At 26.3% G+C, this 2,242-nt stretch overlaps 1 protein-coding gene across 2 annotated transcripts in view; it reads left to right on the top strand.

The window, feature by feature from the left end:
• The first annotated feature begins 685 nt into the window (after positions 1 to 685).
• Positions 686 to 2,242, top strand: part of LOC125032962 (probable glutamate receptor) — an 8,864-nt gene continuing 7,307 nt past the window's right edge. Inside the window, exons 1-3 of one of the 2 annotated variants that reach the window (XM_047624374.1) lie at positions 686 to 889; positions 1,600 to 1,731; positions 2,202 to 2,242. The exon at positions 2,202 to 2,242 is cut by the window's right edge and continues 15 nt beyond it. The gene's annotated coding sequence lies outside the window, so the exon portion shown is untranslated. The remainder of the gene's footprint in view (positions 890 to 1,599; positions 1,732 to 2,201) is intronic. The other variant, XM_047624373.1, reaches the window with a different exon arrangement.

Raw genomic sequence — 2,242 nt, forward strand, 5'->3', positions numbered from 1 at the left:
ATTATTATTGTTACTACTATTATTATCATTATTATTATCATTATTACCATCTTTATATATTATCATTTGTATATCATTATTATTATTACTACTATTATTGTTGTTATCATTGTTATCATTATCATTATTACTATCATAATCTTTATTATCCTCATCATCATCATCAGCATCATCATCATCATCATCAATGTTATTATTATAATTATCATTATTATTATTGTTGTTATTATTATTACTATTATTACAAATGACCTTATTAATATAATTATAATTTTCTATCATCGTTATAATCATTGATTTCATTAATATTATTATCATTATTTATATTATTTTTACTATTATTATCTTTATTAGCATTATGAATATTTTTATCATTATTTTGATTACTATTATTATTGGCATCATCATTATTATTATTATTGATGTTATTATTATCATTAGCATTGTTATTATTATTATTATTATTATCATTGTTATTATCATCAACATTATTGTTATTATTATTATCATTATCATCATCATCTTATCGTTATAAATATTATCTTTATTGTCAGTATCAGTGTCAGCTCTTCTCATTATTGTTATCATCATCATTACCATTACTATTATTATTATCATTATTAAAATAATAATCATAATTATTTTTATTATCATTATCATTATCATTATTATCATTACAACGATAATAACTGCGTCAACGATGATTAACAACACAAATCTCGACGTACATATTCGTGTCCCTCGCAACATACTATGTCAAACGCATGCGTGTTACAAGAACGGCTATAAAAGAGTAGGGAGTTACAAGAACGACAACAGAAGAAGCGTAAGAGGCGCACGTCGGCGAGGCAGGAGCGAGTCGAGGGCCTCGATTTTCATTATTCATCAGGTAATCGTTCTCCAACTGAATTAGTTGACGATTTACCTTAATTTTGTCTATATATATATATATATATATATATATATATATATATATATATATATATATATATATATATATATATATATATATATATGTATATATATATAGATAGATTTTATTTTTTTATTGTATTCTACTGTTTTAAGATAGTAATGATATTGGTGGCAGTAATGGCGTTTAAATCATTCTGTACGATGACGACGAACAATTTCCGGTCCTCCTGAAGTCAGTTTTTCATTTATGCGTTTATATATATATATATATATATATATATATATATATATATACATATATATATATACATATATATACATATATATATACATATATATATACATATATATATATATATATATATATATATATATATGAACCGCGTTCATGTTGACAATTGTATAAAAGGTATGAATGAGAATGAATATAGACACTGTGAAGATATTCATTCTCATTCATACCTTTTATATATATATATATATATATATATATATATATATATATATATATTAGCACGGTGTGTATATGTTCAGTACTGCTATAACCAAAAGTTCATAAAAAATAAATTCAATAGCGTAGAAAACCCTAAATAACTTTAATTATTATAGATGGTTCTGTAATACAATAAGAATACTAATAATAACATCGATATCATCAATAACACTATGCCTTATTTTTTAAAGGTCTGGTAATGCCGAAATCACATCTGCGGGCGTGGATTATGGGCGCCGCAATCCCTCAATGGGCGTGCGGCTTGGGATCGATCGTGGTGTGTCTGTTTGTATTAACGCAGCCTGTCTTCAGCATAAGGCCAGGTAATTCTTATGGTGTCAGTGTGCACCAGGTAATAGTGCCAATGCAAATATCGTGATATAGTTTTTAGGAACGGTGTTATATATTCATTAAGTTTTATTCTAAGTTTTGATAGAGGTAAAGACGTTTTCATCATCTTTTGTCATTAGGATCATCATAATTGTTAGAGCTATGTTTATATTCATCACTATGTTTACGATTAATGTTAATATCATTATTATCATTGCAATCATCCTCACTATGATCTTTTCTTTCTCCTTCTTCATTATCATCAGAATCACTATTACCTTCTTCGTCTTCATTATCATCACCATCATCATTATTATCACCATCATCATCATCACCATCATTATCATCACCATCATCACCATATTTATCATCAACATCATTATCAATATTAACACTTTTTATCATGATCTTACCATCAATATTCATCAGTCATTACTTTCATTATATTTACTGTCTCTAAAAGCATGGTGGACCGAGGCAGAAGTTGGGCTCCAAAGCCGCCAA

This window comes from Penaeus chinensis, chromosome 15 (assembly GCF_019202785.1).
Source record: "Penaeus chinensis breed Huanghai No. 1 chromosome 15, ASM1920278v2, whole genome shotgun sequence".
Taxonomy (NCBI): Eukaryota; Metazoa; Arthropoda; class Malacostraca; order Decapoda; family Penaeidae; genus Penaeus; species Penaeus chinensis.